Raw genomic sequence first — 21979 nt, 5'->3', positions numbered from 1 at the left:
GTCATATTATCTTTCATTTGAATTAGTTACTGCTTTTCTTCATAACTATTAGATATAAGATATCCTTTGGACGTATTCATTAAAATATTGGCATAAAAAACCTCATGTACAACTTTTTTTTGCCATTCTAGCTTTTGATCATTTTACTTTTGCCACTTTAGCTTTTGACATTTCAATTTTGTCACTAACAATACATCCCAATTGTCATTTTGTGTGGCAAAAGCAAATTTTCCAGAGGGTGTATTAATTTTACGTATGCCACTGTGACAAGGTGAAAGTGGCAATAGTGAGATGTCAAGAGCTAAAGTAGCAAAAGCAAAATGGTCAAAATGTAGAGTGACAAAAACAAAAAATCCCCATGAAAAAAATACACCTTGGTAGTACCAGCGAAAATTGAGTTATTTAATACAATTAAGTATGCAACTAATGTGAGTGATTAATATGTGTTTAACTTTGTTCTTTTTCACACAAATAACCGAAGACAAAATGAAACATCCTCCAATATTATCAGAACCCCAAACTCTAAAAGTTGGTTAGAGCACATAAACTATCAAACTCTTTCACTTTAAAGCTCTCTTCGGCGAGAACACTAAACCAAGAAAAACTTAGAAAAAAGGTAAATATTATTTTTTAAATATGAACACCCAATCTAGTTCTTTTGAATTTCTATTATTTTGCTCTTTTGGATAGAAAATTCGGAACTATAAATCTAGATAGGAATTGTCTTGGTCTTTATAGATATTTGTCTTGCCTTCAAATTATTATTTTCGACAATTATTATGTTATTTTATCTATGGTTATGTAGTTAACCTTGATTTGAAATTTGTTGACCTTATTTTTCATTGTTTCCATTATTACTAAAGTTTCAATTTCATTAATAGTTGTTTCCAATCCCACTCCCCTTGATTATTGAGATTTAATCTCATCATGTTGAGTTATTTTCATCAAAACCTTTTAGACAATTATTTTATCAGCATGCACAATATATGCGAGCACTATATGCGACATAAACACCCACATATCAAGTTGTGTAGGCATTTGTGTGCGTGCACACACACACACATGTATCAAGATTGACAAAGTCAACACCTGCCCGAGAGATAGATAGCCTATCACCAAAAGACACTTTGCGTTGAAGAGATACACATGAAATCAAGCTTAACGTTTGATATTTTGGGCTTACAATCATGAATGGAGCTAGCCTTGAACGCCCAAGGGTATGGTTGGTCCCTAATATCTTTCCCTTACTCTACCAGCCTTGGCCTAGGGTGCAATAATTCGACAAGCCCATATGCGGCCCCGTAAAGCCCACATGTGGGTCTAGTAAAGTTGGGCTCACATGTCCGCTCTATAGGGCTTCTTTGAGTACCAAGGATCAACCCCATGTGTTCGCCCCGTGAAGAGCACATGTGGGTCTAGTAAAGTTGTATCCACATGTAAACTTTTGCGGGGTTCCTTTGAGTACCTAGGAGTTGCCACTAATAACTCAACCTAGCAACTAGTTGAGACATTTAGAAACCTTTGACAATTTGTATCCTAGTTTTGGATATAAGCAGTCATGCCATTAATCAACATTAATACCACATCCTTTTATAGTCCCACCAATTCCAAGCGTTATACTGCAAAAAAAGCACCAATTGCCCCATAGCACAACCAAAAATACTGGAGCGGTACAACAACTAGGGTGCCCGGTAATACCGCCTAAATAAACTAAGCTTAGACTACCGGTGGGCTACCACCCTAGTGCCGCTTCAAACCCGAGAGGATTTGCCCCCTGCGCAGTAGTTGGTCCAGTACTTGGAGCGGTAGTGCTGCTCCAACAAGGGAGTGGTATTGCCCGCCAAGTAGGCGGTACTACCAGTTGGAGCTCCCAGCTAGTACTATTCTCCATAAGGAAGTGGTACAGCCGATGGGAGGAGCGGTACAACTTGGTGCACCTTTTGCAACATGTTGGTAGAAATTGGTTCTCTCCTCAAAGGAGGATGGGAATGTATGATGGGTGCAATATAAGTTTCGCGTACGTGACTTGATTCCACCTGTACCTTCCAACGCAAGCCCCCTCTTAATAGTACGGATTTCCTGTGACCAAAGAAATAAAAGCATCGGAAATGTCATCTCCGATCTTTTCCTTTCAGAGGGGTACCTAAATGTCTCGTGCCATTCGAATATTCCTGTGTAGCTCAAGCACACGGTTAGTCTAAAGATTGCATTGTCATCAACACCAAAACACTTAGTGGGGGGGATGCCCTTTCAGCTCTAATATAGTTTCTCAACTTGTTCAATATAAGAAGATGAAATATAAAGTTTGCTCTCCCTTTTCACCTTAGAGATTTTGGGATTGTTGGTCTATATACATACAAGCTTGGTGTCTCTCCTAATTTATTCTCGGCCACACTATCGCATCCCCTACATGAAAAGTTTACCAACCATGATGTAAGTATTATTGGGATTGCGCCTAGAGAGGAAACACCGAATAGTAGATCAATCAAATAATTGACATAAGAAAGGTGAGCTTACATGTTGTGTGACCAAGACGAACATGGTGAACTTGAGTTACCTACTTTTCGAAGCTTTTCATGGTGAACTTGAGTTTCGAAATGCGGTTGCTGCTAGAGTTAATTCCCAGCAGCTTGTGCATACCCCCGCAGCCTGTCAACTGGATCTAACACGAACTCCAGCTCATCGTCCGCCATTGCACTCCGATGATTCTCAGTGAAGGCCTACAAATCAGATAGGTTGCACTACTCCACGAAAACATTCCAAGCTTTCCTCTTCCTCTCGTCGGCACCGCTGCCGGTCCGCCCCATCTCCGATGGCTTGGGCCATGGAGGTACGGATGATCTCGGCCCTCCGCCGGCGGGAGGGATCTCATTCTCATTCTTGTTAGGTTCAATGTCTTGGTTGGGGCTGTGTGGCGGCGGCGATGTCCCTCGGTAGGAATAATGTCTCCTACTTGCTATCCCCGTCATCGTCGGAGGGCATGTGGAAATGTATCTCTGTCGGATCTCGCGGGATTCGATCGGTGATGGTCTCCGCATCTCCTTGCACCGATGCCTTCATCAGCCGAGCAAATCACACCGCCTTCAGAGAGAAAGTGAAGGAGAGGGGGAAACTGGTTGATAGATGAGAGAGAAACAAAAGTGGATGCCTCGTTCCCTCGGCCAATTTTCTGGATCGAACGCCTCATGGTGATGACGTGTCAAGTCACTTGTGCCAAGATGCGTGCGCTAGATCCAACGGCTACAGGAAAGTTCGTTATGAAATTCTTAAACACTCATGTTAGATTTTTATTGACTTCGTTATTTCTTTTTGGTCCATTCACAATTTCAGTCTGTTTTCTTTATATTTCTGTCCAGATCATTGACCTTTTCTTTTACAAAAAAACACAAATTACAAAATCCCTGTGCAGCAATGGCTGCGGCCCCACTCCAGCTCCGCCCAGCGACCTCCCCGCGGTTCGGCATACCACCGCCGAGGTCGTCCTTCAGGTCGTCTGCACCTCCGGCGACGAGGCACTCGTCGCGGCGGTCGATGGAGGCAGCCAGCAGCCAACGCGATTCGCGCCGTCGCGGCGGTTGCAGGATGCGGAGGCGAAGATGGCCGTGGATCAGTGGATGATGATCGCGCCATCCATTCTCTTTGATGACCCGAGCGCCAATCGGGGGAGGAGATGGAAGAAAGATGAATCGAGGAGGGGGGCTCGTTGGTCCATGGAAGAGAAGGCATCGAGGGGGGGCGCCAATCCTTTTTTCTGGTGGCCTGAGCGCGAGCCGGGGGAGGAGACGGTGGTCCGGGCTTGATCGGGAGGGGAAGGCCGGAAGGGGACGAAATCGAGGAGGGAGTTCGTTGCTCCATGGATGAGGAGGCGTCCGTGGGTGGGTTTGTCGAAGATACGACAATGGAGGATACGACAAGAGAAAGGGAGGACGGTGTAATTGACGTTGGATATGTCTCTATCGGACGGCCGTGGTGGTCGATCCGTGGGATGGCTGGATCAGCCAATCACAAAGCGAGTTTTGCCCCACCCGTGGACTTCTGTTGGTTTCAGCACAGCCAAGTCGGGCCAGACAGAATTCGAACGATTTTTTTTATTTTTCTAATGATAATTAAGGCATCCATCACCACCAGAATTTTGATTTATTTTTTTTGGAGGGAGCTAGAAATATAAACAAGTATCTAAATATGGAAAAAAAATCGTCAATTTCTCGCCCATTTTTAATATACATGTAGTTCACAATTGAATATTATCGAGTAAATATCTAGAAATGAAATTATAATGCCTTGAAAGTAGCAACTGGTTCCAGAAAATACCAAAAATTGGCATTAGCAATGTAACATATAGCAGATTTCTCTCTATTGACCATTTGACCAGTACCCTCTTGTATAATTCAAGTGCATTGTGCAGTCTGGTCACACCTTCTGAGTTGCTTGTGAGAATATAATGCAGTCGTCTACAAAGAGAAGGTGTGAAACCCACATTAGCCAGCTATCTCGCGAAGCGTCAACTCTTGTGGTGATCGGAGCGCTTTTGCGCCCGACCGGTGGAGCACGACGGCGGAGAGACCCAGCCCGCCCCCAACCATGACAAGGGCCCTCCATTGGGCTCATGCTAGGAGGTCAGTTGCCTTGACGAAGGCTCGCCGGCGTACCTCCAGCCGACATCACATCTACGTCGTTTTCTTAATTTAAGAATGTGTTAACGGCGTGCAACCAAACTAGCGGTGTATCCTGCTCGCGCGCCCGCCACAAGTATGTTGGATACCACAACTCTGACAACAGAAGTGACATCCACATTGTATTAGTGGCATATGTCTCCGAGTGCATGCTGCTAGTCCTGAGTTCACTAGCGGAGTGTATTTGTACCACTATATAGTGTGAGAATAACTTTGAATATTGGCTATTGGATGGAGCCAATCCAACGGAGGAAAATTGGCAAATCCGACCATCGTTGGCCATTGGATATCCCATTCACCACACAAGATTTTGCCATGCATGCGCACTATCTAGAATATTTCATTACTAAGCTTAAGCACAATGCGCCCTATGCACAAACCTCAATGCACTATATTTCTCCTCTTTTCTAGGATCTTCCGTACTTTAACACTACCAACCTTTTTTTTCTAAGGGCATGTACAATATAATGGAGGCAGCATCTTGGTGCTGCCCCCAGCTCATCCAACTAGATAGAAAACGAGGCAACTTTTTTTTGACCCAACACATGTAGCCCAAGCGATCAGTGTATGGTGTCCCAGTGTCGTCACCTTCCTCCTCCCAAGCACGCATACAGCACCATCTCTCATCTCCTTTCTTCTCTCTCTCCTCTCTTTTTCTTCTCTCTCCCATGGAGTAGTGGCCTCTTCTACATGCCACCCTGACACACTGCGAGGCTACTGCACTAGCTCCACGTTGGAATTCGTCCCTAGTTGGCAGCCGGGCATCAAGTTTGAAGTATACCATTAGCCATGCCCTAAATGAACTGCTATTTCTTGTTTACTTTTATAAATATCAATGCCTAAAATATGCACAAATCTATCACTTTATTAAAGAAACACACACACACACACACGCATCCATTGCTACAGTTGCATAGCAATGTAACATGCCTCTGAAAGAATTGACATTCACTTTTACTTAATTCACTTCTTGTACAGGGCTATGGCAGTATCTTCATTAAATGATTTATATTTATTTTTCAGTGCCATGAGCTACAAGAGTTAAATCTACATCTCATACATGATGCATATTTGACTGTAAATTTATATATTTGCTTGTGTTAGATATGTCAATATTTAATCGCACTTTGGTTATGTAAGTTATCATGTGCAATGCATGTGTACCTTATTAGTATTATACGTACATTGCTAACAATTCCTGGTTGGAGGGCTCCCTGGGTGTACTTTTTTAACGTTGTGTAGTTATCGTGCATGCCGCTAGTAAGGTAACATCTGTAGCATGCACTTTCTTGCGGAACGCCACTGGTATTGCTCCAAGTTTGCGCTCGCGTGCCTGTTCGGTTACATGCTGCTAGTAGCAAAATCCTATAAGGGGTTTTGTATTAGTGTGGATGCCAAAAAGTGTGTGGACCAGGCGATCTGGACATTTAAGGATGTTTTGATGCATGGAGTTGGGTGCCAAAAAGTGTCCAAACAACTCGTACGGTATAGACATTTAGGGGGGTTTTGATGGACGGCGTTGGAGTTGCTTTAATGATGCTAGTGGGGTGGAGAATGCATTTGAAAAAAAATAGAAGATAACAGTAATTAATGAGGTGACATATGGTGACGTGGGATGTATGTATGTTGAGAGAATTATAATGAGTGGTGATCAATCTATTTATGTATATAGGATTGCCACCTACAACATGTGGTGATGTGTCAGACGATAAATGAGGAGAGAAAGCAACAACCATTGCACAAGCTTCGAGGTGGAATTAGAGTACACACCTGGTATATGCTGTCACCTCTCATTTGCACAATTTAACCTCGATTTTGTTAGAGTAGTTGTATGATGATCTATTTTGTGGATGGCATGGTCAATTTTATCAACAAGACAATATACAAGTTGTCAGATAAATCCACATGTTTCATAGACCGAGTACAACATGGAGAAGATAGACGTGGTACAGAGCTATATACCTGTTAATAAAGGGAGGTGATATTCTTGGTTTCGTCCCGCTTTCTCATGGACCACATCCTACGATTCTTCCAATTGGGCCAGGAGGTGATATTCTTGGATTAGTCCCACTTTATCTCGGGCCATGCCCTGCGATTCTTCCTATTGGGCTAGCTTTCGATTCTATCAAAAAAAGGTTTTCTTATTAATTAATAGAACCATCTCACTAATTTACACAGGATCCCACCAGTTTATATATGTCACCAAATAGACAATCAACAAGCCTCTTCAGAAAAAGACAAAAACAAGGAATGAGGTGTGGGTACAACATGACAAATGACAGACCGTGTGGCTATACGGTGGCAATAAGAGTGAGAGTTGGTAATCAAGGATAGTGCTTATTGAATGTTGCGTGGGCTTTCCATGTATGAAAAGTACTGGCCAATGTGAGTATACAAAATAAATCGTTGCACACAAATAGTGTTGATATGTTCTTGCTAAACAGCAGACCAAGTGATCCACTAGAAAAGGGTCGTGTTCAAATAGAGGACCCGGACCGCCATAAGTGTGTGATATTTTTTTTCCGGTTCCAACACACACGGGCTCTTTTGCTAGTAAATAAAAAAGGAAGAAATGTGTGTGTCTAAGGGCATCTCCAACGCCAACTCCAAAATGGACGCAATATTCACCCACGGACTGGTCTAGACCAGTCCACAAACAGTGATGTGGGAGTCGGCCATCCAGTCCTAGCACCTAAAACTCCTGCCTCCGTTTGTTTCCTAACCGCGACACTGAAAATATTTATAGAAAATAACACAATTCATTCATAAATAACGTGCAAATATCCCTAGCTAGTACGACAGTTGTTCAAATGTAAATGTTGCATCCGAGATAACCGGATGTTCAACAAGTCTTTCACATTCACTGATTCCAAATTTAACGATACTAGAAGTAGAGCTGGCATATGTACTCCTACACATGCTGTCCCTTGAGCTTCATCCAACAATGTATGTGTGTGAATGACATGCCCTCGATCCTGTAGTACACCACGGACGTGCATGCAAACTATACAACATATAGAGCAACATTAAGTGAATGATGAATTAACGTACATAGAGCAACATGAAGCAAAACTTATGATCTCCATGATCGACGAGCCCGATGACCACATTGTCTCCACTCGTGCGACCGCACCGCAAAACTTCATGACGGGGGTTGCAGATGGTGTATCATTGATGCGATATATACTTCACATTGTGTTGATGGATGACGTGCACGTTTTAGGGCGTGGAGTTCTTTCGTGCATGAAACAAAGCATGCACACGCTGTCAAAAGGTCAAGCCCCTTGAGTTCATGCCTACAAAGTCAACCACACATTGCATATCAACTCATCCTCAATCACCGAGTACCCCGCCATCATGCTTTACTGTAAAAAACAACCAGAAGTTCAACAAAAAAGCTCAACAACATTTGACTGGACACCTGTCGGGCAAGGTGTCCGCTATGGACATCGTCGACAAGGGGCGGAGGGTACCTGGTTGTGGAGGGATCCTGGGTGGACAGTGACGTAGTCCAAGGAGGGCATGCGCGTTGGTGGGGGTCGCGGACGTCCTACGGTGCATGGGCGGCGGCCGGAGAGGTACAACGGCGGCCTCAGACGAGGAGAGTGCGGATGCAAAGCCAGGGGGAGTAGTGGTGGAGAGGAAAAAAAGTGTACCGGGAGGGGGGTTTAAGTCGGCTGGGTTTTTTAGAGTGCCACGTGGCGACGGTCTCTCTTTTGCTTTCTGTTTGTGGGAAAATGGAAGTCCGGACCGACCACAGACCGATGAGGCACTGTCTTGGATGGTAAAATGGGTCCAGACCCCTCGATCCGGGTGAATGCAGACAATTTGAGGGTCCGCGTTGAGGATGTCGTAATGTAACAAGTAGAATGTGCACGTTTCATATAATGTATATAAATACTAGGACATGCTGGTGTAGTGATAAATGATGGAAGAGGTTAATGATTTGCTCCAAATCAGAGAGGAGCACGGTTGCATGGGGCATGGGCGTGTGGAAAAGCTAATTAGGTCGCCCATAATTTATACTGTACTAATTAATAAAGGAAGGTTGCGGCAATGCATCATATAAAGCCTGGTTTTAGGTTGTTAGTTTGAACTTGGATTTGGCCGAGCCATTTTGAATAGAAACGCATTAAGAGAGAGAGAGAGACTGAGAGAGAGAGAGAGAGAGAGTAGTAACAGGAAAACAGCCACCAACTTGCAGTGCAAGGCGGCACGCGCAAGTGGACACCTGATCATTTAATGCGGAGGATCTACGCTTTGATGAAGCCTGGGGTTTGCACGCAGTTCGTCCAGTCCAGCCTATATATGCACCCGCATTGCCATCCCATCGATCCCCCCTCACACGCTCGTCCTCCATTCCCCTCAGCCCCTCACACGCTCGCTCTTCCGTCCCTGCGCAGCGCTCCTCCCAACCACACCCTCCCCTGCGGGCTGCGGCGGCGCAAGCCAACTCCCTCAAGGTGAGATCCACCTGCCCTGCTTCTGTTTGCGTGGTTTAGTGGATTCAACCGCGTGCTTCCCGTACGTCCACCTTTGCTGCCTTGTTTTTCGTCGATTCGTTTGCCTGGTTCCCGTTTCCGCCGCATGCTGTCCAGTCGTGCCTTGCGTTGCTGCGGTATGGGATCTCGGTTCATGGGTTTGGGGGTTTTCGGGAGGGTTTTACGTACATGCGCGCGTTATTTCCTTGGATGCGCACGTTGAGGTTTCATGGACCCGATGCACGGACGGGTGCTTTGATTTGATCCACGCCCTGTTTTGTTTTCAGCTTGCTGCTGCTCCACGCCATCCGTTCGTGTAGGTTCGGTTTGGATCTGGTCGGATACACGCCGCCCTTGTTTCCTTGGCGTTGGGTGCCGTACGTGCTGATTGGCTTGTGCTCTAGTCGTTGGGTTCATGGGTTCGGGCTGTACATGCGCGCATCGTTCCCCCTTGTTTGTGTGGCTTGCTCGAATCACCGGCGCTTGCTTCCCGTTTCCACCGCTTGCTGTCCGATCGAGAGATGCAGTCAGTAGATTGCTGCGTTATATATGGGATCTCCGTTCGATCATGGCTTTAGCTTTTCGGGAGCGTTGTACATCTGTAATCCATATCTTCGCGTGTCTGATGTGCACGGGTGCCGGCGACAAGGCCAAGACCAAGACCAAGACCAAGGGGCAGAACCAGCACCGTTGCCGCAAGTGCGGAACTGTCCTGGAGGAGGCAAAGAAGACCCTTTATCACGGGGATCGGGAGTGCAAGGCCGCCCTGAAGGCCGCCAAGAAGGACTGAGTTCATGGATCTAAAGCGGCAGTAACTTCGTAGTAATATTACTAGTATCACAAGTAGTACTTATGGAGTAACTATGGGATGCATTACTGCATAAAATGTAATTATTGCCTATCGCAACTAGGAGTACCTGAGGAGTAAAATTATGATAACCTTGGTAAACCATGATATGAGTAATTATGAGGCGGTGTAGGAACACATTGGCAAAATTCCACTAGATCTGTCTGTTTTTTTTTCTCCCGTTTTCGGTGCTTTTATGCTGATTCTACTACTTTGCTCGTCAGCACAAGCTCCGTAAGTACCATATCTAGGACTTAGTGTTGCATGCGTATAGAATTAGTTAAAAAAAACCCAATGCCAGAAGAACTCATTTGGCAGTGCTGTAACGGGATTACAAGAAGATGCTGGACATCTTCTATAGATTACAACAAATGGAGTTTGGATGCTGACATCCAAATCAGGCAAATCAACTCCTTACATACTTAACATATTCTAATTCTCACAAAACAATCAAGGCTTCCAGCTCCTGCAAGCTTCCACTCCCTCCAATCCTCAAGGTTGAGATCAACTAACTGCTGACCTGCTGTATGGTTAATTGCTGCTGCCTATTGCTAAATACTCTTGTATTTTACGCTGCTTCCAAAGGTTCCAACTAATTATAGAATGCCCAAAGAGTTCGAAGCCTTGACGATCCTTGCCCAGAAAACTAAGTCTAGCATTCAACCACCATGCCTCCAAGGTATTTGTAGCCATAGGGCAAGGCACATTGACTTGCAGATCACAGAAGCATCTGCGCCAAGTTCTCGCGACACCACCCACTGAACGATGATATAATCAACAGTATCCTCCTGTCGCAGACACAAGTAACAAGCAGCAGTGCACTATCCTCCCATTCTTCGTGTGTGTGCTCACTTGCATACAAATAAGTGGAGCAATGTCTTCCGCAACAAGTCCATTAAGCCATCGCTCACACCAAAAGAGCATTTTCTTACCATCACTGGTTTTGATCTGTACCAAACTGCGAAATACATCATGCACCAAATCGTCAGATATGAGCAACAGCCCGTGCCATGGCCGCTAAGCATCAGTTCGTCTCAGCATTCCCATTGCACCCTTAAGGCAATAGCGTGCGCAAAAGAAGCAAGTCAAAATGTCAATCCAAGACAGCAAGAGCCACCATCCACGACGCGTTCTCCCTTAGATATATGTCAAAGGTCAGGAGCAAAATGTGAATAATATGTAATATAGGCAACTTCGGATGCACATCTTTTACTCAAACTGAGATACATGCTGTGCTGGTTTTCAGTTTAGCTACAGTTGAGCCCATCAAAACACAAGGAACAAATGACATAACATAATGGTCTCACTGAAACAGATATTAGAAATGGCTTGCCTGCTACAATGACCAGAGAAAACAGCGAGCATGCCAAGATCAACCAACAACCTGCAAGGGAATATCCTTCCGGTGAAAACAAAGATCAACCAACAACCTGCAAGGGAATATCCTTCCAGTGAAAACCAAGATCAACCAACAACCTGCAAGGGAATATCCTTCCGGTGAAAACAAAGATCAACCAACAACCTGCAAGGGAATATCCTTCCAGTGAAAACCAAGATCAACCAACAACCTGCAAGGGAATACCCTTCCGGTGAAAACCAGGATTTGCTAAGTTAGCAAACTTGGCCATGTTTTCCAGAATCGTAAGGGAAAAAAATAGTAGTGCGAAAATTAGCTATCAAAATTTAGAAGTCATGCTTAACACATCATAACTTAGTAAAATACAAGTTATGTTCAGGAGATCATACAGTAAAGGCATAACCATTAATTTTCCTATTTGATAATTGAACTTAACAGTGACGAACAAAGGAAAAAGAAAGTAGCGACTGCTCTGCTTGAAATTTGTAGATACCTGTTCAACTTCAATGCCAGAAGCTTCTCTAGTATCCTTCTCTATAATCGGAGCGATATGCATTTTCTCATCAGCTATATAACCAGCTAATGCAATGATCTAAATCCTATCCTGTAACGGATTGTTGGATCTGTATAATATCAATAAACCTTGCTCTGCAAACAAGCATAACCTGATTTTTCACCTGCAAAAAAAAGCATAACCTGATTTTCATCAAACAAAGTGTGAGGGGATGTTCAATCCTGTCGAGGTGAAGAAAAATATCAACAGGTTATGAATCACAACTGAAACAACATCAATAACAAGAGAAGAAAATAGTCACCATGGGCCAATATCCATCAAATTTTACCTCGTTAACTGAATCATCACTCATGTTGTTCTATTGCACCTTATCAGTTATAGAAAGACGATTGCATGAAACATACTAATGGGGAAAACATAGGAATGGAATGTAACATAGTATCTAGTATGAATTCCTACAGGATATTTTTTTGAGGTAATCCTACAGGATCTTAAATACATGAACTTTTGAAACACAGGAATTTTGGAGGATTTTTTTACAAGAACAGCAGGAGCTCTGCTTATGCTTTATTAGAAGGGGAGAGGTAAGTGAAACATCACCAGAGGACACATATAAGAGAAACTGGAAAATGAGCCGCAAAAACAAGCAGCAGGTGCTCAGATCAGTAACCCTCTAGCCTTACGCGGGAGGTTGATGTCATCGCAAATGCCAAGGCAAGCAGGAGGAGCTTCCTTGTGCTCAAAAACCCGCCTGCTTCTTTCTTTCCAAAGATGCCAGGCGGTGTACAACGCCAGCGTGATCCTTTCTTGCTTCATGGCATCATTCCTCCCCGCTGACACTTCCCGTCACCAGCAATAACTGAGGAAGATTGAAGCGCCGCTGCTGTCACCAACGGCCTGCTCTGCTCATGCTGAATAGTTGCCATACTTTGGCATACAGACATGAAAGCGTAATGTGCCGAGCAGTCTCATCCTCATGATCACAGAGGACACATCTATCGTTATGCGGCCATCCTCGGTTGCTTAGGTGATCCACGGTCCAGTTTCTGTTCTGCAAAAGAAGCCACGTGCAGAATTTGACCTTGCCCTCAACTTTGGCCTTCCAAATCTTTTCAAGCACCGGCTGCAGAATCCATCCAGTGAACTGAGCATGATAGCAGATCTCGCAGAGTAAACACAATCAGCAGATAATTTCCAAGTGACCGAGTCACAGCTCACCATAAGCTGAACCGATTGGATTAAACCCCAGACGTCGATGAACTGATCCAACTGGGATTCAGGAGGAAATCCTGTGCAGACCTGTGAGCCATCTGCTATTTGCAAGAGCCTCGCCCAAGAGCAGGTTCTTTTGCCTGGCAAGACCGAAAATCTCTGGCGCGATCTCACACGGAACACATTTTTTTTCTTTTTTTCTCTCTCGAAAAGGAGGATTACCCCCGGCCTCTGCACCAATTGATGCACACAACCATATTATTAAGCAAAGTCTCCACCAAGTACGTAATCCGATACAAGTTCACAAGCAAAACCGAAATATAAAAGAGTAAGTTGACATCTATCTTACCAAAAGCAGGCCTTATCTCCTTTGCCGAGGGTGATAGACGAGCAGGCAACAAATAGCTGCTTATCCGCATCATCACATGGTGAGAGTTCCTTTCCACAGTGTATCAGCCGGTGCCCAATCCAACCATTCCCATCTGTAAGCTTGTATTTGAATATCTTTGATGCCCAGCCCGCCTAACTGCTTGGGGCCAAATATTTTCTTCCAATTAACCATACACTTGCCCGTGTGCGCCTCCTCATCCGCGTTCTAAAGGAAATTTAGCCTTAGCTTATCCATCTTCTTGACCATCCACTTATCAGCCAGGAAGGAAAATAAGAAATATGTCGTCGTAGAGGTGAGAACCGAATTAATGAACTCAGGCGACCCTTGCAAGTCATGGGTTTTCCTTTCCACTTCTTGAGCCTACTAGCAATCTTGTCGAGGACAATCTGACCATGAACCCTCCTCGGCTTTCTAATACTCAGAGGCAGACAAAGGTAGCGGCAGGGAAGGGATTCCTGCAAGCCACCAAATTTCAGGAGCACTTCTTGCATATCCAGATTGTCACAGCCGACTAGGTAGGCCACACACTTGCCGATGTTGCTGTGGAGGCCTGAGGCATCACCAAACAGCTGCAAAATCGCTTGCACGGTCGAAAGATCTTGTGGCGCGGGTTGACGAACAAGGCTTCATCGGCTGCATAGAAACTTGCATGCAACCGAGCAGCCGACAATCGAAGAGGTGACAAGATATTACGATCAGTGGCCAAAACAAGGATCCGCTGAAGAGGCTCCATTACCAGGATAAAGAGCATAGGGGACAAGGGCCCCCCCTGCTTCAATCCCCTCCTATGAAGAAAAGGCCTCCCCGAAGAACTATTAAGGAGAACACAAGACGAGGATCAAGCCAGCACCAACAAATTTAGGTCCCTCCACCACTGACCAAAACCCATGTGAGCCATAACCTCCAGCAAGAAGCGGAGTCGAAGGCTTTATCTATGTCAAGCTTCAGGAAAACCAGAGGCATCTTCTTTGATTTTGCTTCCTTCAAGACATTTTTCACACAGAGAAAGTTGTCTTGGATGGAACGGTCCTTGATAAAAGCACACTGTCAAACAGAGATCAGATGTTGCAACTCTGGTGCCAAACGATTGGCTAGTAACTTGCACAGAATCTTCGCACAGCTATACATAAGGCTGATTGACCTGAATTCCTTTTTTGTGATCAGCACCAGTTTGGTTGTGTTTAGCAGGTTCCAGTGATCTTCCCTGGTTGAAGGCCGCCAAGAGATCATCCTTTACTAGGCTCCAGCAAGCCGAATAAAATTTAGCACTAAAAGCGTCGACCTGGAGCCCTATTCAAAGGAAGGCCAAAAAGTGCAGCATGTAATTCCTCCGTGATAGGGGCCTCAAGATGAGAGAGCTCAGCTTGCGGCAGATTGATGGATTCCCAGTTCAGCCCAGCCCCATGCTGATGATGTGATCCCATAACTACTCTGAAGTGGTCCAGAAGGGCAGCAGCCTTGTCTCATGCTCCAACACCAACTCATCATGGGCAATCAGGGATGGAATGTGATATTTCTTTCAACGACTATTTGCACGCAGCTCACTTTTTTTTTTTTTTTTTGCATTTGCGTCCCCTTCTTTGATCCAGTTAATTCTAGCTCTCTTCTTCCATTTGGTATGGTTGATGGAAGCGAATCCCAGCAGTGTGTTCTTCAGAAGCCTCCTCAGATTTATTTTTTCCTCAATTGACAATTCCCTCTCCTCTTGAGCCACATCCAGTCTGAAGATGACCTCATTTGCCAAACTGGACATGAAGGCAGTCTACTTCATCTTGGAATTATGCCAAACTTTGAGTGTACGGTTGACACGATTGAGCTTGATGTGAAGACCCCTAATGTGATCCATGGAACAGATGGGTTTGTCCTATGCATCTTTGGCCACCTGCTTGAAATCTGGCACCCTTAACCAGAAGGATTCAAACTGAAGTCCCTTGGAGTGATATGCATCGTGCGGAGAATCAAACAATGGTCTGAGACACACATGGAGGCCGGGGAAAGCTGGAACTGAAAATGGGCAAGCTCCCATTCATCAGTGACGAGGAGACGATCGATCTTCGTATGAACGGTATTCTCTCTTTCATTCGACCAAGTGAACCTCCTTCCCACAAGTGGCGTTTCTCTGAGCTCAAGATCGTCAATGGTCGAGCGGAAGCGACCCATGATCCAAAGGTTGACATTATTGTTGCTTTTATCCCGTATCAGGCAGATGAGGTTGAAATCTCCCAAAATAAACCATTGTGGCTACACAACAATCTTGACATTCCTGATCTCCTGCAGAAACGCGAGCTTCTCATCATGCTCTAGAGGTCCATAAAACCCCGTATCGACCAGCTGGTGCCGTCACCCCTGTACTCATGGCCAGTGATGGAGTGAGCACCATCAGCCAACACCTCATGCAGTAAAGAGAAGTCATCTAAGCAGGCAATAAAAATTCCACCACTCGTTCTGTCAGCTGGTGGTTCGAAGATGAAATTGTCCCCCAACCGGCTGCTGAGAGTCTCCACGACCACTTCCCTAGTGATCAAAGCCATGTTGGTCTCCTGGAGGCAGAAAACGCTGCATTTCTGCGATCCAACAAACAATCTAACGGCGCTGAGCTTGGCGGGGTTGTTAATTCCGCTTACATTCCAACTGAACATTGCAAGCTGAAACAACAAGAACTCGAGACACCACCACAATGGAGATAGCACTGGCAAGATCTGTCTTGCACATCACCGAGCAGAAACAAGAACATATAGCAGCACGAATTGGCAGCCGACAGCAGCAGACACAACATCCGCCCAACATTGACGAACAAAGCTTCAGCAACACAGGCAGCAACCCACAACAGACAACAACAACAAGAGAGGGAACTAAACATTGTAAACAAAGTGGCACACATCGCAAGGGGCACGAGATCAGGGCTGGATAGCCTGCACCGCGTGTCCCGAGCCCATCATCTCTTCTTGCCCGAACCTGAAGATTCAACCAGGGCAGTTAGTGCCTCAATGAAATTGCTCGGCGGAGGCTTTTTGTACAATTCTCGGTAGGGCCGGAGGTCGTCCGGCAACGGTGGCGCGCCCTCGGTGCCGAGGCCGTTCTTCCTGAGGATAAAATGAAGAACTTTGTCCATATTGGACCAAACCGGCCGTAGGCTTGGCGGATAGGCGGCCGCTGCTCTGCGTCGATCCCTCCGTGGTGTTGCACTCTTGCCCTCGTCGCACTGGGATGGGATGGCGGTGGGGAGGACCGCTGGGGTGTGGAGGGCCTCCGCCGATAGCGGGGTGGAGCAGGGAACCGGGGGATGGGGAGGACCGCCGCCGGCAGCGGCGGTGGAGCAGGTGACGAGGAAAGTGGGGCGCGTGTCGGCTGCTGCAAGACGCACATGGGCAGGGCCCGACGCTGTGGGCTGTGGGCTGTGGCAGCTCTCGCCTTCGAAGCGCGCGGGTGGTTCTAGGTATACATTGTGAGCGCTGTAGGCGCCGCTTCGCGCCGCTGGCGCTCGCACGGACGCGAAGTGGGCCGGCCCAGCAACGTGCTACAAAGCAAAAGGCGAATGCAAAATGTTGATTACATAAGGAAAACAGAGCATTCACATAAACCATGGATTATTTGACTAAAGAAAACATAAATATTAAAAAGCATTCACATAAACAATGAATTGACAAGAAAACTTCACAAAAATGGAAAAATTTCGTGAATTTGAAAAAAAGTTCATCGAATTTAAAAAAAAGTTCATTGAATTTGAAAAAAGTTCACCAAATTTGAGCAAGAGTTCATCGATTTTGATAAAAGTTCATTGATTTTGAAAAGAGTTCATCTATTTTGAAAAAAATTCATCAAATTTGAAAAAAGTTCATCGAATTTAAGATAAAGTTCATGAAATTTTAAAAAAATCATCAAACTTGAAAAAGTTCATCAAAAATTGAAAAAAGTTCATTAATTTTCATAAAAAGTAAAACGAATCTTAAATGTTCATTAAATTTGAGAAAAGTTCATCAAATTTGAAAAATAAGTTCATGGATTTTTGAGAAGAGTTCATGAAATGTTAAAAAATGTTCACAAGTTTTGAAAAAAGTGCATCAATTTGGAGAAAATTTCATGGATTTTTGAAAAAACGTTCGTTGATTATGAAGAAAAAGTTCACGGATTTACAATCGCGCATTTCAGAAAAAGAAATAAATAGAAAAGGAAAAAAGGACAGAAAAATAGAAAAAAGAAAAAGAGATGCGAACTAGCAAAGAACAAAAAGGACGGAAGCAGTTCCCATCCATAAGTTCATGATAGTTCTAGTGGTTGGGTCGTTACGCTGAGAACTAAGAGGTCTAGAGTTCTATTCTTTGGCTGGCAACATTTTTGCACTTTAAAACAGAAAAAAGGAAACGCTAAGAGGTCTACAGTTCGATTCTTTGGCTGGCAACATTTTTTTGCACTTTAAAATAGACTAGGAAACATGCCCGTGCATTGTAACGGGAGAAAAAACTGTACACCCCTACTCCAATAAGTGACACTTTAAGGCCCACGATAGGTCTAGGTCCTCTGTTTAATACAGTGTCCAACCCGTATCACCATTTATCCTCCTTTTTTTTTATGTAACACCACTTATCCTCCTAAACGCCCGTACCGAGGGTGTCCACTGTGATTGCAATGCCTCCGAATGTGGCCAATCCTAGGGCGATGATCTTGGCCACCGCATGAAGCAGATATCACTACGCCACTTATCCTCTTTCACGCCCTCACCATAAAAAGACATGTTATACAACCAATTTTTCGTAGCTACAGGTAACTAAGAGGTCTAGAGTTCTATTCTTTGGCTGGCAACATTTTTGCACTTTAAAACAGAAAAAAGGAAACGCTAAGAGGTCTACAGTTCGATTCTTTGGCTGGCAACATTTTTTTGCACTTTAAAATAGACTAGGAAACATGCCCGTGCATTGTAACGGGAGAAAAAACTGTACACCCCTACTCCAATAAGTGACACTTTAAGGCCCACGATAGGTCTAGGTCCTCTGTTTAATACAGTGTCCAACCCGTATCACCATTTATCCTCCTTTTTTTTTATGTAACACCACTTATCCTCCTAAACGCCCGTACCGAGGGTGTCCACTGTGATTGCAATGCCTCCGAATGTGGCCAATCCTAGGGCGATGATCTTGGCCACCGCATGAAGCAGATATCACTACGCCACTTATCCTCTTTCACGCCCTCACCATAAAAAGACATGTTATACAACCAATTTTTCGTAGCTACAGGACAATGGACATGTTTTATTATATAGATGATTATTTCTCAGAGATGTTTGCCTTACTTTTTTCCATGTCTATTTTGTCAACTAAAAACCTGCACTTCAAGATCGTAATTCACAAAAAAGGAAAATTGGAGGGGTGTGGGGGGATTCAGTATTTGTACCATAAAATAGTCATACAAAGTTCACCTTCAAAAACAAAAATCTGCCATACAAAAGGTTTTCCATGAAACTTGGCAGATAATACAGACAATTGCACACCTTCTTGTGAACATAATCAAAAGAAAAATCCACAAAGAAGAAATCGACCATTAGGAAACATAAACCTCTAGTTGAAGGTTGCATCTGAAATGAAACTGCAATAGAGAGCCAGCCATGTAAGCTAGAGGTCCGTAAACATAGCATGATCTGCACACAATAATGGGAGGTAGTAACAAGATTACTCATTTTAGAAAATAGTGTGTTGACAAAGTTGCTTGCGTCAGATCAACCTATGTATTTCACAGCCTTGCAAAGCAGAAGCCAGTTACATATCATGCATTCACGCATCAATAACCAGCAAAACATAAATCAAAACTCACGAAAAAATGATGAAACTACTTTGCAAGAGACAATTGCATAACCATGCAAATGTTCAGCACAAAGCTAAAAAAGTATGCACAGTTTTTATTATATGTAAAGATCATCTTTCTGAATTTAGTATTATGCAAATGTTGAGAACAAATTGAGGCCTATAACTAATAAAATCAGGTCAGGTGGGGTTAAAGATACGAGACAATATTTGGAATTATCATCAGTGTCATAAAGTGGAGGTTTGACCCAGGATCACAACTCATGTAGTATGAGTTATTTAAAGGCTTCCTCCAATAGCAACGTACATGCTCTTTCTTCACAGGCTCCCAACATGGTTGGGTTGAGGTCCTCCATCCCATAAAAATAAGTTTATCTGTAAAAACAAATGCAATATGTCATTATGAGAGGCTTCTCGACCTGATATAAGCAATGCTATAAAAAATTTATTAGAAAAGAAAACATTACTCTGGCTAAATCAAACAATTATAGATTCATCATGTGAAAAATAACATAGCCCTAAAGGAACAAATTTACCAGATAAAGGAGCAATATCTTTACATGCATTTTATTAACCTCCAGGAGCAGGATTCCATCTTAAAAATAGATAAATTATGATAATAGTAATTAAGTGGATTATATAGAAAAGTAATCAGGTGGAAACTATGTAACACATCACGTCAAAGTAAGCATGTCCCAAAATTTCCTTCATAAAATAAAATTATATCCAAAACTTTCCTTCATAAAAGGAAAGAATGCCCCAAAACTTGCTACCCCACAGCCAAAATCCAGAACAGCTATAGTGCAGAGAGTCAAATGCAATATCCGGTACCATCTGCGAAACAGAGAAACACGTGCTCAAAGCCTCAAATGAGATTCAGTAATGGTAGAGGTTTTAGTAGCCGTTGTTTGTCTTTTGCATTTTCCTGTTAAGCAGGGATGCGTGCAAAAGCCCGTGGGAGCTACCTTGCACGGATACTTCAGAAAGTGCGCGTATCTAGTCGGATATTGCTCCGATATTTCCCGATACGTATCCCGTAAGTATCCCTCGACATTTTGATTTTAAGAAAAGAAAATAATGTTTGATACTCCTAGGATACTTCTGTGATACGTTTTGGATTCCTGAAACCCCTCGTTCGACGTGAAATCTCCTCAATAATGAAGGCGCACCTTTGAAGATTCCCAACATGGACGTGAGTTCATGTGAAAACATGTCTGTCAATGTTTTTTATTCAATTGAAAGGTGAGGAAGAGAAAGTCGATGCATTGATTGGAACAGCAAACCTAGTCAAATATCACTGCCAATTAATGGAAGTGGACTAAGTGCAAGAAAAGAAAGAGGTAATCTTATTGAGGCATGCTTTGACCTAGAAGCTCCTTAATTTTTTTCTTCATATTTGTAATAACGAAATATGTATTTGGCAACCCTGTGCCCGATTGCAAAACTGCCACACCACTCGGTGTCCCTTCGATCGGCATCGCAGCATGATCCACTTTTTTCGGTTCTTCCACTCCTTCCCCGCACTCGTCCTCTCCAAGCTCGCCGCCTCCGACCACGTCTCCTCCGCCGCCTCCGCCCTCTCCGAGTCGCTCGCCTCGGGGGCCCTCCGCGCCTTCTCCTCCCACCGGGCCGCCCGGGGCCCGGATCCTCCCTCCCCGCCGCTGCACGACCGGATCTTGGACCGCCTCCTCTCCCCCGACGGCGCCGGGTTCGCCTCCGCCATCCTCGGGAGCTTCGCCAGGAACCTCGTACTCTCCTGCCGTGATCCCGAGGCCCGGCCCCGCGCCCCTGGCCAGCCGGACTGGCTCGCCGCGCTGTGCAGCGACAGGGGCAAGGAGGCCGCCGCGGAGCTCGTCCGGGTGTTCGTCAGCACCGCCGTCGCCGCCTACCTCGACAGGACCGCGGCCGTGCGCACCTCCGACCAGGTGCTCGCAGGCGTCACTGACCCCAAGCACGACGCCAAGCTCAAGGACCTGCTCGTGTCCGTCTGCAACGGCACCGTCGAGACGTTTGTCAGGACCTCACGGCAGGTCACAAAGGAGGCCTCCATTTCTCGAGCTGAAGCAGCAGTGGTGCAAGAGGTCTGCAATTCAGGTCCTAGCTGTGTAATGGAGAGAGTATCGACCACATTGGCCATACCAAGCAACCGGAGGTTTGTGCTGGATGTCACGGGCAGGGTCACCGCAGAGATGGTCCGGTCATTCCTCGAGTTCTCGACTCAGCGGGTGTCCGCTGGTGCACGAAAGAGCATTGTCGTTGCCCGTGACGAAATCACTGAAAGGGGTCTCGTCGCCGTCAAGTACATGAGCGCCAAGTCCATGGCCATCTTCACCTTATGCCTCACAATGTGCATGCACATTTCGGTTGGAATGAGGTTCCCGTTGCCGGCCTAGGCATAGCCTGGTGTGGACTTCAAGGTGACATTGTTCCAGTTATCCTGATTGTAGTTGGAAAGTAAAGTATGTAGATTGCAAATTGATCGTTTGCTACTGCTAGCCTTTTTTCTGTGCTGTTGACTAGCATTTGGAAGCAGAAATCTGTTGGATTTGTAGTTGTTGGTTTGTTGTTTGTGATAGTCTGATAGGGAGTATATAGGCCACGAATGGATAATTTTGCAACTTTAGTGTAAGGTTTCATATGTATTATGGTGTTGTATCCTGGTAACTTTAACCATTGTGGAAGAAAAATGTGAAAAGATACCCGATAATT

At 44.8% G+C, this 21979-nt stretch overlaps 1 pseudogene; it reads left to right on the top strand.

Annotated features, from left to right (window-relative positions):
* The first annotated feature begins 20754 nt into the window (after positions 1–20754).
* LOC125534936 (protein PHLOEM PROTEIN 2-LIKE A10 pseudogene) lies at positions 20755–21761 on the top strand (annotated as a pseudogene).
* Positions 21762–21979: the final 218 nt, after the last annotated feature.

Source organism: Triticum urartu, chromosome 2A (genome assembly GCF_056163025.1).
Source record: "Triticum urartu cultivar PI428250 chromosome 2A, HENAU_Tu73, whole genome shotgun sequence".
Lineage (NCBI taxonomy): Eukaryota > Viridiplantae > Streptophyta > Magnoliopsida > Poales > Poaceae > Triticum > Triticum urartu.
The sequence above is the reverse complement of the archived record's forward strand: the minus strand, read 5'-3'. Positions and strand labels throughout refer to the sequence as shown.